Below are 24705 nucleotides of genomic sequence, written 5' to 3' on the forward strand. Positions count from 1 at the left end.
ATATGTCTATTTCTCGGTTAACCGATCATGTTTATTTGACAGTTTAATCTCTTAGCGTAATTACGTATGGGTTTAGTGAAACACACACACACACACATACATATATATATTTATTTATATATATATATATACATATATATACATATACTTTGACAGTCCTTCTCCTCATAAAATAGGGTGTCTATTCTGAAAGCCGTCTTACCATGGCGTGGTTGAGTATGCTTGTTCCATATGACGTTTTTAACATGAAGATAGTGTTACATGAAAGGGCCGTCTCTTCTCATGTAAGTAAGAAGACATACTATATAAGTGAAAATGATATTATGATAAGGCTAGAATCGAACACTGTAAGCAAGTGATAAAAATAATGGAAAAATGAAATGTTAGAAATTAAGTTCATTGTAAATTCTATTAGAAATAGTTAAATAGAGTCGATTGTCCGTTCTTTCAGAAATCTGAATATTAAATATGTCAGTTGAAAGATTGGACAATGCAAATAAAAAATACATTGTTTAAAAATAGCTTAGACTTAGGATAGAGAATTCTTTTGTTTGCCAAAAGTGTGTTTGGACAAACATATGTAAAGCCACGTGAAAATTATAAAACACCACTTCTGACGTCATAAACAAAGGAGACTTCGCAATATAGGAATCTAAGGATTCGAAGTTTTCTCAGTGAGGAGTTGATGGGTAAGTGTTGATGGTTGAGAGTTGATGAGTCAAGAGTTGATGAGAGAGAGAGTTAGCTGGAGAGTGAGAGCCCCTTAGAAGCGAAGGGAGGACATTAGGCCATGTAGATCCAATTTTGAATTCCTGACGTCACCGATCCGTCAATTAAAGAATAAAGAAACCAACTATGTTTGTAACTGTTTGTCTTGTGTCGTCATTCCTCACAACCAAAAAAAAAGTTAAATGTGTTTTTATCATCATCTTATAACGAACTCTTGTATAAGACTCCAAGTATTATGTGCCTCCTCCATCATAAGTGAAGTATCTCCTCCTCTCTATATGTGTATAAGAACTGTTGCATCATATCACCGAGTCTGTATTAATAATATGAAGTCCCCCAAGAAGCATCTCAGTCCGATATAAATGTCTCCCTCATTATCATCGTCATCTGTTCTGAGTCCCGTTATCTGAGTCCCCGTTATATATGTGCCCCAATATGAGCCCCCTGCTACACAATAGTAAGGGGTGTCTATTCCAATTGCTGTTCTTTACATTAAGACGTTAGGGATTGGCCAGCAAGAAAAACCGTAGTTACATTTTTTGACAGGAGGGCATGCTTTCATCGGGCAACGCCGGTTAACAGGTCCTGCTAATTTTCATCTATATTTGAGTATTATATTAGATAATTTTATTCCAATTGTATATACATACATATATATATATATATATATATATATATATATATATATATATGTATGTATATATATACATATGTAAACACTCACACACACACACACACGCATATATATATACTGTATAGCTGGAAATGTATTCTCAATTATTAAATTATTTCTCTCTGATAGGTTAATAAGAGTAATGATTAATGGGCAGAAATCAGAAGCTCACATATAAATGCTGGAGCCCCGTCATGATCTACATTAATTATCTCTCAAATCACATCCTTACATCATTCGTAAATATTTATGCTGATGACACTGCGATCTATAACAGCACATAAAAGACCGTAAACAACCAAGTTCTCCCTGATTCTCTCTCCTCTGATCTTGAGCATGTGGTACAATGGAGAAAGAAGTGGCTGGTTACTTTTAATGTATCTAAAACCAAGCTTTTATCTTTACATAATCAAGGCTCTGATCCCCATCTGGCATCAATTAGAATGAATGGCTCTCGTCTTGGGGACACAAAGTTTTTACAAGCTTGACATTTACTCTTGATCTGAAATGAAACACATACATCAAATCCGTTGCCAAGGTTGCTGGTAAAATGGTGGAATCCTTCTATCGATCCAGTAGATATCTCACTGCTGATTCAATTCTCTAACTATATAAGAGCCAGCTACGTCGAAATATGGCGTACGGTTGACACATCTGGGCAGGAGCTGCTAGAAGACATCCTGCCTTGATAGAGTTAAAATGGACTTCATAACCTGGTAGGGAATACTCTTTTCTCTTCCCTGCAAGCTCTTTCTCACAGAAAAGATGTTGCGAGTCTGAATCAGCTTTATCCTTATTTTCATTGCAAGCGGTCATAATTATTTGAGATTTCAGTAAATATTTTGGCAAATTTATTAACTTGTAATAAGCTAAAGTGAAGTCAGCATTATTCTATAGTATTATGAACGAAATAATGATAAATTAGAGAAAATCATGTTTATGCATGGAAGATAAATTTAATGACACGAAGAAAATAAAAATTCATCTAACTATCTTATAATTAAGTCTAGCATCAATTTATGTATTCATAGTTTAAGGATTGTTATCCTCAGCTACATAGTTGTTGTTTCACTGCGTTCCAGCCAACACATCCTCTGGCATTCTCGTCTAAATTTCAATCTTTTCAAACTTTTACGAGAAACACGCGTCTAGCTGAAAACACTATCAATAATTTCCCCCACTCTTTATCTGTGCCTAAACCTAAACGTAGATTCTATGAACAAAGCTATTTTCTTAGAACTGCATCCCTGTAGAACTGTTTTCCGTTTTTCTGCTTTCCAGCTGACTACAATTTGGTTGCCTTCAAGTCCAACGTAAACAAGTTATGGACGAGGCGTTCAACTTAAGCTAACAAATTTATCGAATTTCCATTACTAACGATTACTATATTGTCCACTACTGTACACTCTGTAACACTTGAGTGGTCTCTGAGCCTTGATACATATATATATATATATATATATATATATATATATATATATGTATATCAAGGCTAAGAGACCACTATATATATATATATATATATATATATATATATATATATATATATATATCAAGGCTCAGAGACCACTCAAGTGTTACAGAGTGTACAGTAGTGGACAATATAGTAATCGTTAGTAATGGAAATTCGATAAATTTGTTAGCTTAAGTGGAACGCCTCGTCCATAACTTGTATATATATATATATATATATATATATATATATATATATATATATGAATCATTTTTCGACATAAGTACACAGTCCATGTTTATAAAAGTTCTTTAGTTTCATTTAAAATTAATGCTTAATTTTTTATAAAATGCTGAATGATTTTATCAGTAAATAATTATTGCATTTAAAATAATTATGGTTGAAGAAAGGATAGAAAAACCAACTTTTCATATAATAATAGATTTATAATTATCCAATGATCTTCGGAAATTAATTTCCATAACTGCAAAAAGAACTGGAGGTATGGAAAACTCAGTATTGCTCAAACGCACAAAACGATTTAATTATCTAATTATATATATATATATATATATATATATATATATATATATATATATATATATATATATATATATATATATAAACCGAGTCAATAAGATAAAGGTAAGTAGCTCTAATTAAACTTTTTTGTTTATTTATTAGAACCCTCCAAAAACAGAAAACTTTCTACAATCTAAAAGCACTCGCGTTAGCATCTTATATAATTTGTGATAAGGGGCCCATTTATTTCTCGGAAACAACTGCACGAAATGGATGAAATTTGGTATGGATCTTTGCTATTAGAATGTGCAGTGAAATAAGTATTATAGTATCCGTTCAATGCAGAGTTAGGGATTAATAGGCATTTTTATTTAAGCTACACCTTTTCTCATAAACTACGAGCCCGATCTGGCTGAAATTATGTATAGACTCTTGTTATAATAAGGTGTGATGACCTAATGTTATGGTGCCATTCTATGCAGAGTTAGGGATGAATTAGAATTGATAGATTAGTATTTAATGCAAAAATTGGTACACATTAAAGCATATGCAACCATCAATTTGACATATAAATCATTTTAAGTAAACGGGCCATAACTTCTGTTCCTTTTTAAAAAGCTTAAAGTCTAGTATATACATAAATATTAATAAGAGGTTAGAAAGTAATTAATCTAGAACAACTCATACTGTAATTATTTGAGATAGCTGTACAAATTTTGGCAAATTTATTGACTTGTAAATGTGTGCTAGAGTATTATGAAGCAAATAAGTCTAACTTAAAGAAAATCATGTTTATGCTATGTTATATTTATTTCTAATTATTAAGTTTTCATAATTTACGACATTTTATTTTCGTCGTCATTTCTTGCGTACTTCTGTACATTATTCATTGTCAATCTCTACTTTAAATCTGCTTACTTTTTTTTCTACTTACAGATAAATGTAATGACTCAAAGCAAATAAAAAATATGTAACTATCCTATAAATAAGTTTAGCCACAATTTATGTATTCATATTTTACGGACTGTTGTCCTCATCTACAGGGTGGTAAAAAAGTCAGGTAACATGTTAAAGGTAGGAAAAACAATATGATCCATTATAATCTCTATTCGTTTAATATTATTTGTTTAAATATTTGAGTATAATATATAAACTTTAATTTTAAATCGATGTGTTGTGTCATTTATATTCTTTCTTTCAGGTATAATGGCCACCCAAAAGTTAACAACGCCGCAAATGGTTGCTATTGTAAGATGTTACACTCAGTACAATAAAAATGCTGCTGAAACTGCTCGCCAGTTCTCTACATTGTTTCCTGGCTTTACTGTAACACGAAAGCATGTAATTAAATTAAATAGGAAATTTTATAAAACCGGTTCTGTTGTTGACTTACCTCGGTCAGGAAGACCAAGAACCGGTCGGTCTGATGAGAATATTGTTACTGTCCAGGCAATTGTGGATGAAACCCCCAAAACATCATCACGAAATATGGCACGCCAATCAGGAATAAAAAGGGGAACAATTCTAAACATTTTGAAGAAAGATTTAAGTTTGAAATCTTACAATGGACGACAATTAACAAAATAAACATATTTCATGTTTGTTTCATTTTATATTTCAATGTATGGTACTTAAATATACGTGTATTGCTAATATCGTTTTTCTTTAAAATGTTACCTGAATTTTTGACCACCCTGTAGGTAGTTGTTGTTTCACTAAGTTCCGGCCAACACATCCTCTGTCCTTCTTCTATAAAGACTAGGATAACAATCCGCAAAAAATGAATACACAATTATGGAGCCTAATCTCAAAGTATTCCCCTATATATATGCATATTATACCATTCGTTACGGACTTGATTATGGAAAACCAGATAAGAACACAAAATTGGATTTATAAGACCATAGAATCCAACTTTGATCGCCGCTTGGGGCCTATTACGTACGTGGTAGATGCGTTGATTCCCTAAGGTTCCAGATGAGTATTGTATGAAAATTGCGATTTCAGTCCTACCCAAACAGGACAGACTGTTACTTGGCTAAAACGTGGCGTGAAAAAAACTATGGAAGGCAATAAGTACTAAGAATACAGTTACAATACTTGACTTTCCTACGACGTCTCAGTTAATAAGGCCAGAGAATGTCGGCTGAAACGTTGTGAACACACAATACACATAAAGTTTGGACAGAGTTTTAAATATGAATATATTATATATTAAAATTATATATATATATATATGTATATATATATATATATATATATATATATATATATATATATATATATGTATCAGAGCAATGAAAACGAAATGTTAACCCAATAAACGCAAGTGCAAACTTCAACCTAATATAAACATTAATATTTATATATTAATATATTATCCCAAGCAAATAAAAAAGCTCAATACCAATACAATAGAGAGTAGATCTTGGCATAAAGAAAAGCAATCAAGACTAAACCAAAATTTAAGTAAATTTATTATTCGACAGAATAACCAAAAAAAAAAAAAAACAATTTTCCAAAAATCATTTTTCAAAAAATTCTTATTTCGCGGAGTTTCCAAAAATAAAGATAATAAATTTACATGTAAATTTTAATTTACAGTGTTGATTTTTTCCTTATATATATATATATATCAGGGGGTAGGACTGCCGACTGTCATCACGACGGTTCTAGGTTCGATCCTCGGCTTGGGAGAGGTGTTAGTCTAGCGGCACTGATGAGTTGTGAAACAACGAAACAGGTCTGTATGTCGATGACTAAAATATATTTTATAAAGCTCCCCTCTTCGGTAGAGCACTATCGTAAATTATCTTACTCGCTACTTAATTTAGCTGAAATAATGCGAAGCTCGCGGTTTGTTTACAAACAAACGTTTGAGCCCTCTACGAGTGGCGGACGGATGTTTATTTAAATAGACATTCGGACAGTTTAATTTCGGCCAGCGATTCCGTAGTCAGGGGGTAGGACTGCCGACTGTCATCACGACGGTTCTAGGTTCGATCCTCGGCTTGGGAGAGGTGTTAGTCTAGCGGCACTGATGAGTTGTGAAACAACGAAACAGGTCTGTATGTCGATGACTAAAATATATTTTATAAAGCTCCCCTCTTCGGTAGAGCACTACCGTAAATTATCTTACTCGCTACTTAATTTAGCTGAAATAATGCGAAGCTCGCGGTTTGTTTACAAACAAACGTTTGAGCCCTCTACGAGTGGCGGACGGATGTTTATTTAAATAGACATTCGGACAGTTTAATTTCGGCCACCGATTCCGTAGTCAGGGGGTAGGACTGCCGACTGTCATCACGACGGTTCTAGGTTCGATCCTCGGCTTGGGAGAGGTGTTAGTCTAGCGGCACTGATGAGTTGTGAAACAACGAAACAGGTCTGTATGTCGATGACTAAAATATATTTTATATATGTATATATATATATAACGAAAGTGCATTTTTACCTAAATGCGAGTTGGGAATAATTTTCCCTTTAACTAATTTGGAACGCCCAAATGGGGAGCGGCATATATATTGTTTTTAAAATATAATTATACATTGACACGTGTTTCGTCGTCTACAACTTACCAGAGTGGCTGAATCTAGAGAGATCCGAAATCGGGACCCCACGGTAAGAAGCCGAACCCCTTACATCTCTTCCACTTCTTTGACTGTTAGGAAATATCTCGATTTACATAGATGTTATTTGTTTTGTTTTTGCGATACGTTTCAACAACAACAAAATATATAGTGTATGTATAAGTATATAAGAAGGCTGTTAGCAATTAAGATATAAGGAGTATCAGGTTAAAAAACATAAGAAAAATTTTGACTCTAGGCAGATTCTTTCCGTTGGACATTGGAATGCAACCAAGCAGCTCATATGTTCTGAGACCGGAAATATAACTAGGTCGAGCTTATATTATTATTTGCATTATTCGGATTATTTTTCTCATATTCTCACGACGTTTCCGTCGATCGTCCGAAGTGAATTTTTTTGGTGGACGGTAAAAAAGAAAAAGAAATTCTATGTTATTTTTCTCTAATCAGCCGTCGTCGTTAGAATAAAAATAATGTGGTTTTCCTTTGAAACGAATTAACGCCAAATGTTTTTCAACCAAGATGAGAATAATAATCTGAACAATACAAATAATACATATTCTCAATCACCATCTAAAAAAATCAGAAACATTTTAAGTTGAGCTTGTTATTTGAAATAATTTCGAAGATACAAGATATACAGGGCGGAACGATAAATTATCACCCTAGAAAAAACAACATGATTCCATTTGCGTTTGATGAAAACCGGTTTCATTTATTTTGTTTTTTGTTGCAGACCAGTTGTGTACAAATCGCAAGAACGATAGGAGCCATCTATCATGTCTGAAAGTGACATAATGTTCAACAAGCCAGAGCGGAGATGCGCCGCTGTACTATTCATGCTCTCTACTGATCCGAGTTATGACAAAATAACTATTGACAGCGTCCTCAACATTCATATACATAAACACTTGAGGGCACAGCTTAATGAATCAGACTTTACTGTCGTTTCAACTGAGGGTCATATCATGCCACCTAACATCGTCGAAATTTGCTTAAACGTCAAGTGTACGTGGATGTGCTGGAGAGTGTGGTGATCTTCTGGCGCAATCAAGTGGTCGTTGGCAAAGGCTGGGTGTAGCAACAGGACTCGGCGCCGGCCCCCAAGTCCAAAGATATCCAGGATTGGCTTCAGAAGAAAGGCTAAGGCATTGTACCCTTCTTATAATCCCCCCTCCTCCTCGACCTGAACCCGCTGGACTACTTCGTTAGGTCATACGTCGAGAACATCAGCATGACCTCCCACAACAACAAAGCCAGCCTGATGGCCGCCATCCGCCGAGTATTCGCTGAGATCCCGCCGGCACTTTTGGAAAAGGAATTCTTCCAGCCGCGGACCCGTATTATATATTAAGGTTGAAGGCGGCTACATTTAATAGATGTCAGGTCTACTACATAATCAAGGTACCTGAATTGACTTTTTACAATAAGTTTTAAAATAAAGATGTGTAGTTTTCTCTAGGGCGACAATTTTATTGCCCTATCCTGCATATATTTAAAAATATAACATCACACACACACATACACCCCCCTCTCTCTCTCTTTCTCTCCGTATATATATATATGTATATATATATATATATATATATATATATATATATATATATATAAGATTGCATTCGAAAGTGACATTGTATACTGGCTAATAGTCTAGGTGCAATAAATTTGTATGCGGTCTCTGTTGGAGCAAAACTAGTGTACTTTGGCCAAGAGGGAAAGTTCTGCAATAAAATTATTATATATAGGAGTATAGAATTCTGTGGACCGTCCCGGTATCCTTGCTTGCTTGCTTGCGAAAATATAGTAAATTTTGATTTTGATTACAATTCTAAATTATGATACCCAACTCATAATTCTTTAGTTTGGAAACAGCGACGATATATTGGGTACAATGTCATATGAAATATTCAGTAGAGAATATACTCTTTAATAATAAATACTAAATCTGTATAAATTAAAATATCATATTTAAGCGCATTTTAAAACCGGGCAACGCTGGGCGCCTCCTGCTAGTATATAGATTATTTGATTTTGTTTTGTCTGTCTCCGGATAATTGTGGGTTTATTCACAAATCTATTTCACCCTTGGATTGGATTATGAAACCTACATATTTTAAAACAATAAAAAAATATATGTTCTTTTTCATATTGAGCACTCTTAATAACCCTGTTTTTAATTCACAAATTTCCCTTCTGAATACCTTTAACTTTATATATATATATATATATATATATATATATATATATATATATAAAGTTAAAGGTATTCAGAAGGAAAATTTGTGAATTAAAAACAGGGTTATTAAGAGTGGTCAATATATATATATATATATATATATATATATATATATATATATATATATATAAAGTGCGTGTGTGTGTGTGTGTGTGTGTGTGCGTGTGTGTGTATGTGTGTGTGATTGTGTTTAATATTGTTCTAAAAATCTCATATTGCGTATCTGGGGGTAAAATAATTTCGACACTTATTAATAACCCTAAAGTTAGTCTGCTGTTTAATAAACAGAAACGATGCTAAAACCTTTCTTTTGTTTGTCTTGGAGTGAATACTATGATGACTGACACTAATGTTACTGTAGTTCTTGCGATTCATGTCGCGGAGTATGATACTTCTAGACAACGGTCACCATATGAAAAAAAAACAAACATTTGTTATTTTAATTGAATTATAATAATGGCTAATACTAGACTATCTGAGACAGAAGAAAAGGACACCAATATATTTTTAGATGACCGGTTGTGTTAGTGAAGAAATCAAATTAAGAATGTGTGTGTGTTTCTTTTTTAGATTTCACTTATTTGATTTTATTGATTATTTTCCTTCGTCGATACTCATGGAACTTTCATAGGAAACTGATCGTATAATCAATAAATGGATATTCAAACAGTTTTTCCATTCAATCTTAAAATTTAAGATATGAAAATGTTATTTAGATTTATGTATGACTGACCGATGGGTATGACGTAAAATTCCGGTCGTTGATGAAGAGGATTTCGTGATTACAAAGTATCTCTTTTCTTTCGATTATTCCCATATCAATTTCATCACGGGCTACTTACCAACAATTTGACCCCTATTAAATATAGTGAGTGGGCAGGCCCCCACCGTATACGTGAAAAAAAAAATCTAAAGAGATTAGGATATGCGTGGACTTCTCGACCGGATTGAATGCGGCGCTCAAGGCCCATCACTACCCTCTACCAAACCCAGACGAAATATTCCCTAAGTTAAATATATCGGATATTTTTTTTCCCCAAAATAGACTTAAGCGAGGCGTACCTACAAATACAAGTAGAGGAAGATAGCTCGAAACTTTTGTGTATCTCAACGCACAAATGAATTTATAAATTCAATAGATTAGCATTTGGTATAAAAGTAACACCTGCAATCTTCTTTACAGCTTATTTATGTACCTATAAAGTTGAGTGTTTCGCTCTGACACTTTTTCGATTCTATCTGATGGTATATAAGTCATTTTTTTAATTTCTGAATCACTACTATATATTAGGTACAATATAATAATCACTACAATATATTGGGTACAATATAATAATCACTACTATATATTGGGTACAATATAATAATCACTACTATATATTGGGTACAATATAATAATCACTACTATATATTAAGTACAATATAATAATCACTACTATATATTGGGTACAATATAATAATAACTACTATATATTGGGTACAATATAATAATCACTACTATATATTGGGTACAATATAATAATCACTACTATATATTAAGTACAATATAATAATCACTACTATATATTGGGTACAATATAATAATCACTACTATATATTGGGTACAATATAATAATCAATACTATATATTGGGTACAATATAATAATCACTACTATATATTAAGTACAATATAATAATCACTACAATATATTGGGTACAATATAATAATCACTACTATATATTGGGTACAATATAATAATCACTACTATATATTAAGTACAATATAATAATCACTACTATATATTGGGTACAATATAATAATAACTACTATATATTGGGTACAATATAATAATCACTACTATATATTGGGTACAATATAATAATCACTACTATATATTAAGTACAATATAATAATCACTACTATATATTGGGTACAATATAATAATCACTACTATATATTGGGTACAATATAATAATCAATACTATATATTGGGTACAATATAATAATCACTACTATATATTAAGTACAATATAATAATCACTACAATATATTGGGTACAATATAATAATCACTACTATATATTGGGTACAATATAATAATCACTACTATATATTGGGTACAATATAATAATCACTACTATATATTGGGTACAATATAATAATCACTACTATATATTGGGTACAATATAATAATCACTACTATATATTAAGTACAATATAATAATCACTACTATATATTAAGTACAATATAACAATCACTACTATATATTGGGTACAATATAATAATCACTACTATATATTGGGTACAATATAATAATCACTACTATATATCAAGTACAATATAATAATCACTACAATATATTGGGTACAATAAAATAATCACTACTATATATTGGGTACAATATAATAATCACTACTATATATTGGGTACAATATAATAATCACTACTATATATTGGGTACAATATAATAATCACTACTATATATTAGGTACAATATAATAATCACTACTATATATTGGGTACAATATAATAATCACTAATATATATTGGGTACAATATAATAATCACTACTATATATTGGGTACAATATAATAATCACTACTATATATTAGGTACAATATAATAATCACTACTATATATTGGGTACAATATAATAATCACTACTATATATTGGGTACAATATAATAATCACTACTATATATTGGGTACAATATAATAATCACTACTATATATTAGGTACAATATAATAATCACTACTATATATTGGGTATAATATAATAATCACTACTATATATTGGGTACAATATAATAATCACTACTATATATTTGGTACAATATAATATTCGACAGGGATTAGACTATAATAATACGAAATCCACATAAATTAAAATACCTAGTAAAGTCGATTTTTTTTCACTATGGCATTGATCTTATAAGTTTACGTTTTCTAGTTAAACAGGCATACATAATGAATCATACACTACAATTAATTTTTTTTCTTTTGTTAAAAAACATAAAAAATCATTTCAAAGTTTTTTGGTTATAATTACTTTTTACATGAAATTTAGAAAACATTTCAAATTATTTCATTCATAATCAACTTTCCTTTAAAATAATATATAACAGAGCCATTAGTACAAAAACGATGCGCGTTAACCGAGTTTCCTTTTTCCGTTTGCTTTATTTTTTTGTATTTAGCTATCCCATTCGCGACCGAGTACTTTGTTTAATTTCTTTTCATCACAGTCTGACACCGTATATATATATATATATATATATATATATATATATATATATATATATATATATATATATATATAGAGAGAGAGAGAGAGAGAGAGAGAGAGAGAGAAAGAGAGAGAGAGAGAAATAAAAAGGAACAAACTGTATTATGTGTTCATCAACGTTTCGTCTTTATTTCGAGACTTAAAAATAAAGACGAAACGTTGATGAACACATAATACGGTTTGTTCCTTTTTATTTCTCTATTTTGTCGGAATACTATTTCCATTATTTTCATCATACACACACACACACACACACATATATATATACATATATATATATGTGTGTGTGTGTGTGTGTGTGTGTGTGTGTGTGTGTGTGTGATTAAACTATCTAATTCTATTTCATCGTTTTCCTCGGCCTGTTTATTTATTTATTTATTTTTTATTCATAATTCAAGATTTTACGTAAATGTACTTTCATGCAATATTTACTACCTTATAAAGAAGATCCTTGTTCGTTTTTCATACTTTTTCTGTTGGTACACGCGTATAACTCGATTCATTAATTCGCCTGAAGGTTATATTTTAGAAACAAGTATAATTTTAAACGCACATGTATGAAATAAAGTAAATTTTGTTTCAGCAACATCTCAGATTGTGATATCTTAAAATATGTCTGATAATTTTACTTCATTTTTTTTAAGATGATTAAATAACTAAAAGATCAACACCATTAATCAAAAATATAAAAGGGCAGATTTAATTGTGAAATTTCTTCTTTCCAATTATTAGCTCATAGCAGTTACATGAGGAATTTTTTTGGTTTAAATGGTTGCGGAGTATAATGCGTTAAATTGAGTGATGGTTTAGTTCCAGGCACGTGCACGAAAGCGCAAACTATTAACCGTGGTTATATTACGATACATCTGCATTGAATCAAGAGTTATGTGCGTAAACGTATCTTGGTGCCAAAAATACGTTTCATGATCAGTATCCGTTTTGTCCACCGCTTGGCAGGACTTCTCTGTTCGTAGTCTAACTACGAGCGACAGACGAGAATTCTACTCCAGGACAACACATTCTATTTCTGAAAAAAAAAAAAAACAGCTCACTTATGATCTCTCTTTTCCTCAAGTGTGTTTCTTTAAATAACGTTCATTTATATTTTTGTTTACATGTTGGTGTTTTTTCAGGACAAGGTGTATCTCGTATCCTATGCTCGTCCTACGCAAGAGACGAGGAGACGAGGTGAAATACAAGGATACCATATTTTGTTTATGACAAAAGCCAATAAACCTAGCGACTCTTTTCTTATTCAATATTCAACTCCAGTCAGCTGCGACTACACACCGCCAATAACTTTTATTTAGATGCTCTTCCAGACCAAGCACTCTTGAAACATTAGTTCTTCTTTCTCTGAACCATTAAATATACTTTAAACTACCTCACTGGTGCAAAATGACCATCTGTAAGGTTCACCCTTACATTAATGATTATAATTTTTGCCTCTGTTTGTGTATGCGCATCTGTGTGAGAGAGTGAGAGAGATGATCTGAAAACTCATTTTCTATAATATAGGTCCCACCCATCTGTGTGTTTATACTTATATATGTCCGACTAAAACTTTTGAAAGACGCGTTGGAACCTAACGGAAGTGGTATCGTTCTACGGCGGGCCCCTTCGGACAACGAATACAGAAAAATTGGCTCCAAACATTAATTCCTTCATCCTCAGCGAGGAACTTTTCTACAAGGAGGGGTCATCCCCTCTTTTCAATTGATTAGCTTTAATTTCGACCTTCGCCCGATTTTGCGATGGACGCAAATGCAAAGACGTCACGTTTATTTTTTCACGATCTTTTCCTCCTTCTCGGCACGGGTTCGAGCCTGCCTGCGTACTACAACTTTTTTTTGTTGCTCAACCAACACCCTTACATACACTTCAAAACATCCGGGCAATGCTGGGTACCCAAGCTAGTAAAACATAAAATATCGAAACATAATTCAAATCAAACACGTTTGAATGTAATTTTCTACACAACTGACTAACGTTTTGTTGTGGAGACGCCCACTAATTAACATAGGCGGGTGAGCGAGATATATAAAAGTATCAATCACAACTACCAGGGGAGTTCTGCAACGACCGCCAAATAGGCAAGACACCTACGTTGCCTCCAGTAAGACATGCAACCCGCCACCTGCCGGAATATCTTCAACTGAAGTATATCTGAAGACATGTAAATATGTATATAACTTTTCTTCCTAATATATTAATGTATACCTTTACTTTCCGTGTTCTTGTTAATTATTTGTGCAGACACAACACTTTTATATGTTACGTTTGGTTTTACACCTTTTCTTCTCGAAAGTGTTTGACTTTTAATAGTGACCAAAACGTGTAAGTATACTGTAGCCACCATTACAGTCTGAAGGGAAGAGTGATAATATAGAAAAAAAGCGTAAAATATAAATCGCTAAAACGTAAAATTGCGCAAGTTATGTAAGGAAGTTGATTTTAATATGGAAAATATAAATTATACGTTTTCGTTTTTAATTTGGTATAGGAGTTCATAAGCGTTAATAACATTTTTCCATTAGGTAATAAAATACTGGACGAAAAACTGCAAATAAGCGTATATTGTTCATCAAATATTTAGAAATTTAAACATACATTTTCCATAATATTCTATTACAACTCATCAAGGCCAAATGTAACTCAAGGATAATGGTGGTGTGATTTTCAGAGGATTAAAAATGAATAGTGGGAGGGGCAGAGTTTGATGAATTAAGAGTGCAGCTCAAAAAGTATTGATTGACATTGGACTTGAAAAGGATGATTTATTTTTAGTTAACAGGGAAAAACTTCTGCTTTTATGTGTTCCACAGATGCGAATCTCTTGAAAAGTAATTTTGTCCACGGTAGTTCTTATTAGTTTTCGCAACATAGAGGAAAATTCCTATTACATATAGTGGGTTCTCTCCGTAATAAATGCAGCAAATAAGTGTATTTCGTAACATATATAGGTATTCGGGTAAGTATATGCCTGAACTATTAAAAAAAAAAAAACTTTCTTAAAATTTATTCAATGTTATTATTGTTTAAAATACGAGATCCACATTGCTGTGTATAAATAACACGAATATAACGATAATCGGAAGTTAAGAACCAGGCGCATGCGTAATCGAGAAAAGCATTCAGTGACTAAGCGTCTTTATTTATTCGTCTATGTGTTTCGATGATTTGATAAAAGGTTGCTAGTGTGCGAGTCATATTGCAGACGAAGACGCCAAGGCGTAAATGCAAATGACAACACACTTTCTATGTCTTTCTTATTGATGGTAAGCACGAAGCCGAAACATAAATAACAAAAAATAGAACATAAAAATAAATGTTGTTTTTGTTTTTCAAATAACTCAGATGCAAGTCCTGAATGCTGAATAAGAGCGAATTATAAAGGTGGAGTGATGATTGGGGTTTGGGTAAATAAGTGTCGGGTTTACAACTCACAAACAAACTACATAAACATAGACACACGCGATCGCATACACATTTATCGTATGTAAATCATGTTCCGTTGCCTGTGAATGTTTTATGTGGTGGCTGGCTTGCCATGTTCTTTCATGGCATCGGAATCGGCTGGCTGTACACATCCCCCTTAAAGTTATTTTTCTCTTCAGTTCAGTTATTAACGCATGGTCTTTTATAGCATTTATTTATCGGAATTTGTCGGATTTCGCTTCAAAAAACTCAAATAACAAATATTTCACCTTTTCCATAGCTAAATCAGGTTTGTAAGACTAAACTAAACACACACACACACATACACATACACACACACACACACACACACACATATATATATATGTATGCTTAGCTACACATTCATAAACATGTTTCGGTTAATGTAAGGCTAACAAAAAATACTCATGAATGTGTAGCGACATATAAATTCTAATGTAAAACAAATAAAATGTATATCTTGCCCTACTTCGATAATGCGCGCTCTTGTACGAATCTCACAAAATTTCATTGGTTGCTTCACCTCTGGAAATAGTAACCTGGAATATATATATATATATATATATATATATATATATTTATATATATATATGATGAGGAATCAAGGTTGGAACCATGGAAGGAAAATGCGGAACACAGATTAGGTGTAAGAAAGATATGTTAAGCAAAAGGTTACACGAAGATAATAAATTTTAAGCGGAGCTTACTATCCGGGGGTGTCCATTGTAGGTAGTCGTACTACTAGTACTCCTGCTGATTCTACGGTATTATGATACCGCTCTCTGAGAGGGTTATCTCGCATCGTAATATATTGCTGGAAGGATCTTTTGTGCAGGTAAGTTTCGATCTCACAACAATATACATATAACTTTCTTTCCATTTTATTTTTGCTAGGAATGGGACATCCTACCGGATGTTAGGCATTCAACCGTTAGCAAAGGTATTCCAACGAATATTTTCTAAATTCTCCCTTTTCCTATAATTGTTTCGATCTCTCGTGAACTTGTTTCCCTGGCTATATAGGGCAGGTACTTTTTGATCAGTTCGGTTGCTGCTGTAATTACTGGAATAATAGCGATCTTCCTAACTTTCCGGTTTCTTTTTATGTCGTAAATAAGACTTTCATATTACATTATATCTTTTTTTCTCAGCTCTGTTCCTAATTTATAAAGGGAGAAAATGGGGAAATTTTCAGAATGGAAGGCCGTCTTTACCTCGATATAGCATCTAAAAAAAAAAAAAAAAAAAAAGGATCCTTCAGGCCGCTCTCGACAATAGTTGGCCACTTAGCTTAGGTTACTTGCAAACATGGTGCAACATTGTTCTATATTTGCTCCGTCCTGCTAAAAAATGTACTAAATAACATCCTAAATTGCGACTTTTTGTATTTATTCTCTGCAGCTTAATCTGGACGTTAGTTTTGCATTATAATTAGTATTCTTATTTTTAGCTCCTACGGCATCCATAATATTTCAATACATTTGGTGGAATTCTGTACGACAAAACTTTTTTATAGTTAGTGTAATTAGTTTTAGTAGCATTATTTTGATTTTGTTAACGTTTGACATACCTAGCATGTCAACGGCAAATCATTGGAAATTTACCGCATTTCTAATACAATTATAGATGAGAATTATCTTTTTATTATTCGTAATATTAAGAGTAATAGTAGTAGTTGTACTAGTAATACTATTTATTTTTATTACATTATCACCCCAAACAAGGCATATTGCCACTTTGATGTAGGGGGCTACTATCAGGGACATAAACTACAGGGGTACTATGTGGGGAGTTGGGCAGCAAGATGTCGGTTCACGTTACACTTGAACTTCTGCATGTCAGTACAGTTGGGGAAGCAGGAACTCGGAAGGGAATTCCAAAGCCTAGCGGTTCTGGGGAAGAAACTACTGGAGTAGAAGGCTCTCTTACATCTAGGGATCTCAACTGTGAAGGGGTGAGATTTTGCTGCTTGTCGGGTTTGTGGGGATATTTACGTCAGGGGGGTACAAGTGCTTGCAGTTCGTCGGAGCATTCATCATTAAAATACTTGTCGAACAAGCAGAGGGATGCAACATTTCGTCGATGGGACAGAGGATGGAGCTTAGATGACAGTTCAGGACCTATCAGGTTGGCGACTCTTTTTTTAATCTTGTCTGGGAGTGAGAGACTAGTAGCAGATGCACCAGCCCAAATATGACAACAATAATCCATACATGGGCGAATGGTGATCTTATAGAGGTATAGGATACTTTCGGGTGTTAGTAGCTTTCTAGCACGGTAGAGAGAACCTACCTTTTTCGCAACGGTCCTGGCAATGCTCTCAATGTAATTTTTCCAACTCATGTTTTCTGTGAACGTTAGGCAGAGGAGTTTAAAAGATGTACTTTCAGATAAAGAGTATTTGGCCATTGCTGTTGGTGGTAGAGATGATTTCTTGTAGTGGTTTTGTTGTGTCAGATAGAGCATCTCAAGATTCATTGTATTTTGCGATGTAAATGCTATCTCCATCTTTTTTATTATATAAATCACTTTGTATGTGTGTGTGTGCGAGAGAGAGAGAGAGAGAGAGAGAGAGAAAGAGATAGAGAAGAATATATATATTGAGAGAGTAGTTTTGGGGCTTGGGTATAGAAGTGTCGGGTTTACAACTCGCAAACAAACTACATGAACATAGACACACGCGATCGCATACACATTTATCGTATGTAAATCATGTTCCGTTGCCTATGAATGTTTTATATTCTTAAATTATGAAACGGCTGAACCTATCTTTTGAATGTTACACACAAAGCTAATGTATATGTCTGGCAGTGTTCTTAGATATGTTTTGAAATTCATGCGATAAGTATCGAAAATCGAAAAAAAATCCGATCTAAAAGATAGATTTACTCTCTTATAGATAAAAAAGAAAAAAAAATACAGGGGAATATTTTACGTTACAACGGCCAAGGGAGATAATAAAATTTCAGCAACTCATTTCTTCTTAAAAACAGATTTATTATAATCTGGAGATATAGCTCGAATGATCTCTTAGTTCAAGCCCAGGTGTACCTTTTTTTAATTTTTTCTTATTAATGAGCTCAACTTACGAGAAAAGAAGAAGTACCATTTAAAATCGCCGTGAATCATTTATTATTTTACACGTAAACATTTTTTTTTACATGGAGGTCACCACTTATCAAGGCCCAGAAGCCACTCAGGGATAAGGGTTATTGTGTGTACAGTAATCAATGGGGTAGTGTTGTATTATTCGTTAGTATTAGAGATTTGATAAAGTGTCATTACTTAAGGAGGCGGTTCATCAGGAATTTGTTTATGTTGGACTTGAAGACATCCAAGTTGAAGTTAGGAGGAAAACAGGCACGTGGTAGAGAGTTCCACATGCGTGCACTTCTAAGAAAGAAGCTTTGTTCATGGAATCTACATTTGGATTTAGGCACAGATAAAGATTGGGGAAAGACGGGTAGTTTTCGTGAAAGATTGGCGAGGGAGGACCAGAGATTAGAGTCCAGACGAGTACTTGCCATGGAAATAACGATAAAACAAAGATAGGCTCGCAAAGTCTCTTCTGTGGGAGAGAGGTTGCAGGGAAGAGAAAAGGGCATCCACCACTAAGCCGCGAAGTCTATTTTGTACTCTGTCAAGGCAGGACAGGCTATTTTAGCAGCTCCTGCCCAGATGTGGTAGCAGTACTCCATCCTTGGACGTACTTGACTTTTATATAGATAGAGAATTGTATCATTAGTGAGATATCTTCTGGAGCCGTGAAGCATCCCACCATTTTCCCAGCAACCTTGGCAACAGACTTGATGTACGTGTTCCATTTCAGATCAGGAGTAAAGGTCACCCCAGAAGCTTATCAAAACATGGGGCCTCCTCTAGACGAGAGCCACCCATTTCAATTGATGCCAGATAGTGATCAGAGCGTTTATGATGTAAAGATAGGAGCTTGATTTTAGATGAATTAAAGGTAACCATCCACCTATTCCCCCACTGTACCACGCGCTCAAGATCAGAGGATGGAGAATCGGAGAGAACATTGTCATTTACGGCCTTTGAGGTGTTGCCATAGATGGTCGTGTCATCAGCATAGATATCAACGAATGGTTTAAGTATGTGTTTTGGGAGATCATTGATGTAAATCAGGAAGGGAGTTGGGCCCAGGATAGACCCCTGAGTGACTCCAGCATTAATACTGAGGGCCTCTGATTTCTGCCCATCAACCACTACTCTTATGAGCCTATCAGAGAGAAATGATTTAATGATTGAGAAAACATTTCCAGTTATACTGTGGCTGTAGGCCTTTATGCCATACCTTATCGAAGGCCTTTGATATGTCATGAGCAATTGCCCTAGAAATGAAACCTTTGTCGAGAGATTCGCGAATCCTATGAGATATAACCGTTAGCACATCTGCTGTAGATCTAGCAGAACGGAAACCATATTGCGTGTCACTAAGAAGGCCATTACTGCTGAGGTAGTTGGTTACTTCTCTATTTAATATGGATTCCAGCAACTTACTCATGACACACAGGAGACTTATTGGTCTGTACTGAGAGGAAGATTACTTATCATCTGAATTCTTAAATACATGGCATACTGATGAGGTTTTCCAGGGTGTTAGAAAGCACTTTTCCTTAAGGCAACGCTTAAACAATTTTGTAAGTATGGGAGCAAGTTTTAATTGAAGCTTTTTTAACGCTATAATTGGGATACCTTCAGGGCCAGTTGCTTTACTGGAATCAAGGTTCTTGATTAGCTTGGCGACCTCACGCACAGATGTTTGTATGTTACCTAGAATGTTGTGTGTTATAGGAGGAAATACGGGGAGTTGATGACCTTGATAGGAGGAAATACGGGGAGTTGATGACCTCCAAACATTAATCAGAAGTAAGTTTTCAGGGCATTCATCATCAAGCCCAATTATGAGCTGACGTGATATGGTAAATAAACACAGACAGAATTTGATGAACAACGTTATCATTATTATTTACTTTTTTTATTTTGAATTGATCCACCGGGAAAATTATTCCTCGTAATATATAATAATCAATGGAGATTTGGTTCTATAATACATACACAATCTGCATAAATTAAAATATCATGTTAAAGCGTTTTGTACGACCGGGCTGCCAGTTAGTTTTATGTATGCGTGACAGATCAACAGACCACCCGACAATGCATAATATTGAGATGCGCGGACGCAGCTGAAAAAAAGTTTCAATTAGATTCAATCGTTTTACAAGGTTCAACAACAAGTGCTTATTAACGACAATTTTATCGATCAGAGACGATGCTAAATGAAATAAAACTTGCGACATATGTCAAAATAGAGAGAAAAGTTGAAAGCAAATATACCGGGTCAATCGTAAAGATACGGCAATTGAATCTGTTCGTTTAACGAATGGAATTGTATTTCAAATTTAAGATCGATAGAAAAAAAAAAAAAAACAGCATCACAGTCTGACACTTGGAAAAAGTACGGATGTTTAAACTGCGTTTTTAGCGATGACGAGAATGTTTCTAACTGGAGTGTGACAAGTACACGGACATACATGTAAACTACAACTTGGCCTATAAAAGATATGTTTTTATTTTAAAGTGGCCAAACAAATTAAATTATATTTCACACCGAAACATGACAGGTAAATAAACAACCCCAAGTGTGACAGACAAACAATGATATATATATTAAAACTGTAATGTGACAGAGAAAAGATAACCTCTAAAAAACTGAAGTATGTCAAAAAATTTCAAAGTGTAACGTTACACACACACACACACACGCATATATATGTATATATATATATATATATATATATAATTTAAAGGAGATTAGAATAATAGTCTAAAGAGCCAAGTGTATTTTAATGTAATAGTGAAATTACTAGTTTAATTAAAATACAGGAAATGCTCGTTGTAATTTAGATATATAATAAGCTCGATAGTTAAATGTCCTAGAGCTAATTCAATATTAAGTAATGTGATTTATAATTTAAAATTTTTAAAAATTTTTAAAATTTAAAAATCAAAATTTAATTAAATTAAAAATCAGTTTCATAAGAAGGAACAACAACAAAGTCAATTATCTGTACGATCGTTTCGGAAATCCGTGCTTTTTATTTGTGGTATACATGAAGTCACGTAGAACAATTATACATAGTTTTTTTGGTAAGCACGGTCTCCTCATCAGCAAATTTAGGAGGATTTCTATTGAATTGAAAAGACACCAAAAATAAACCTAGCATTAAAAGTAATTCCAAAAACCTAGAAACAAACATAGCTAGAGAATTTTTTAAAATATTAGATAAGAATTTTAAAGCCCCCCATAGATATAATAAGATTTTCAATAAGAACACAATTAAAGTCTCTTACTCTACTATGCCTAACCTTCATCAGAAAATAATTAGCTCTAATAATAATAAAATTAATAAACTACAAAATGCAACTATACAAAATACACCAGACTGTAACTGTAGAAGAAAAAATAAATGTCCCCTACAAGGCTCATGTAAAATTAAAAAAATAAAAAATGTCATCTATAGCTGCACAGTATCAAAAACTCCAAATATACAAGAACCTATCAACAGCCATAACCCAACTATCAGATTAAATAATAACACCAACTTAAATCAATCTACCGATCAATTATTAACCAACCCACCACATTATAATCCAACAATAGACCTAACGGAAAATAATCATAATAATCAAGAGGTAATATATATTGGTTCCACATCTGGCCCAATAAAACATAGAATTTCAACGCACAAACATTCTTTTAAAAATAACTCTCTATCAAACCAAACTACTCTATCCAACTATATTTGGCAACTAGAAAATAGCAATATCTCTTTCAACTTAAAATGGCAAATAATTGAGACTTGCAAATCATATAAACCAGGAGATAAATTTTGTACATTATGTATAAAAGAAACCCTAAAAATTTTAAAATATGAAGATATAAAAAGCACAACCAAACTAGTAAATTCAAGAGATGAGCTTCTATCATGTAATCATAAACGTTGGTTTAAATTTAATAAATATAAACCACCTTAAATCATTAAAAATTACTCATTAGTAAAAATAGATTTTTTTTTTTAATAAATTAAGTTAAACCAATTACCGCCCTTAGACTCGTAAATCAAATAATAAATAAAGCCATGACAATTATCTCCCCTTAAAAACTTGCAAAAAAAAATACTCTCTCTCTATAGATATTAACTGTAGCGTCTTTAAATCTAAATACGCTAACGGAAACAATTTACTGCACGAGCGTCGCCCTTTTAAAATTCATCATTCAATAAAATAAAAAGCTATAGCAAACATCTAAATGACTACTTTAAATACAGTTCCTGATTTCAAAAAAAGAAAAACCAAAAGGTAATTATATATCTATATATTTTTAAATCAAATTTATTATGTAAATTCAAAAAAATATATATTTTTTCTACTCATTTCTATCTCTAACCTATACCAATTTTCTTATTAATTTTCTTATAAATTTTAAATCCAAACCTTTTACTTCAATTTTTCAGATTCATCTGCCTTACTTTTAATGCTAGGTTTATTTTTGGTGTCTTTTCAATTCAATAGAAATCCTCCTAAATTTGCTGATGAGGAGACCGTGCTTACCAAAAAAACTATGTATAATTGTTCTACGTGACTTCATGTATACCACAAATAAAAAGCACGGATTTCCGAAACGATCGTACAGATAATTGACTTTGTTGTTGTTCCTTCTTATGAAACTGATTTTTAATTTAATTAAATTTTGATTTTAAAATTTTAAAAATTTAAAAAATTTTTAAATTATAAATCACATTACTTAATATATATATATATATATATATATATATATATATATATATATATATATATATATATATATATATATATATATAACGATGGGACGATTCCAAAACTTTTCCCGATTCTAATACAATTACCGAGTTCCTTTTAAATCCCCGATTTCGATACAATTACTGATTCCGATTCATTTTACATTTCTAAATAGAGATTTGCTTCTTTATTTTTTTACTTCACGTAATGTCTGCATGTACTTTCACAAACATAAAAATAGACTTTAGGGAGCGTATAGTACACGAGTCTAAATATTTTTCTCAAAAATTTTCTTTGTAATTGATTAAAAATAGTGAAGTTTCCTTACTTGGTCATTAATTTTGCAAAATGCAATTTGAAAATAATTGACGATTGATATGTAAATAAGATGATGTCGGAACAGTTGATGTTGATGTTGAGTGGCTTCTGGGCCTTGATAAGTGGTGACCACTGTGTAAAAAGAAACAAAAAAAACAGAATAATTTACAAAGCCACTTTTTCATTTTTCAAAAAGAGTTTCTAAAGAATATAGGATTTATTTAGAATATTAATCTTAACATGTGAAAAATGGAGCAGGTCTGCATAGTTTTACTTTTATTATAATCATTTGATCGATTCCTTATCACCGGAATATAAGATATATGAGTAGATTTATTTGTTTTACTGCAAAAAGAAAACTAGTAATAGATAACAACAACAACAACAATAATGATAACATTAATAATAATAATAATAATAATAATAATAATAATAATAATAATAATAATAATACTACTAATAATAATAATAATGATTTCGTTTATCAACGTCTCCCTGAAAAGAGATGGAATTAATTTCCGGAGTACTTCCCTCAATTCAGGCTCCAAACCAAGAGCTTCAAAGATCAAGAGTTTTCCTAGGGATGTTGGTGGTACTGGCAATAGCAGAGGTCTG

The 24705-nt window shown here is 32.7% G+C and overlaps 1 protein-coding gene across 1 annotated transcript in view; it reads right to left on the bottom strand.

Moving 5' to 3' along the window:
* Positions 1–24225, bottom strand: part of LOC145246740 (neuronal acetylcholine receptor subunit alpha-10-like) — a 550490-nt gene extending 526265 nt beyond the window's left edge. The window contains exon 1 of the mRNA XM_080108500.1: positions 24101–24225. The gene's annotated coding sequence lies outside the window, so the exon portion shown is untranslated. The remainder of the gene's footprint in view (positions 1–24100) is intronic.
* Positions 24226–24705: the final 480 nt, after the last annotated feature.

Source organism: Euprymna scolopes, chromosome 24, assembly GCF_053919585.1.
Source record: "Euprymna scolopes isolate OS-2025 chromosome 24, ASM5391958v1, whole genome shotgun sequence".
In the NCBI taxonomy this organism is placed as follows: Eukaryota; Metazoa; Mollusca; class Cephalopoda; order Sepiida; family Sepiolidae; genus Euprymna; species Euprymna scolopes.